Source organism: Octopus bimaculoides, chromosome 5 (genome assembly GCF_001194135.2).
Source record: "Octopus bimaculoides isolate UCB-OBI-ISO-001 chromosome 5, ASM119413v2, whole genome shotgun sequence".
In the NCBI taxonomy this organism is placed as follows: Eukaryota; Metazoa; Mollusca; class Cephalopoda; order Octopoda; family Octopodidae; genus Octopus; species Octopus bimaculoides.
Genome location: NC_068985.1, coordinates 123642556 through 123643063, shown reverse-complemented (window position 1 = coordinate 123643063; position 508 = coordinate 123642556).

The following is a 508-nucleotide window of genomic DNA, read 5'->3' as shown; positions in this document are numbered from 1 at the left end:
TACCTATATGTGCATGTGTGTGTATTTATGTATGTATAGATGTATGTATGTATGTATATACATACACATATATGATAACTCTGTGGATATTCCACGTTTATTTAGAATCAAATAATCATGTATTAAAGATCAATATTGTATTTTAGAGGCTTTTATGTATATATGAGTATTATTTCAATCATTTACAAGCTGATGATGAAGAATATTTTTTCATTAAAGGATGTCCTCTTTTAGTTCCCACACATATGAATGCTAATGACATACGCACATATACACATGCACCCTACACTGTCAGACAAACATACATACACAATTATGCAACTAATTTTCATATTTATGTGTGTATATCAGTATGCTACAGTGGCATTCGCTTATATGTGAGTGTGTGTATGTATTTGTGGTATCTGTTTGAATCTGTCACTCTCTCTCTCTCTCTCCTGATATGTATATATGTATATACATATATGTATGTATATGTATATATATATATATATATGTGTATATATAT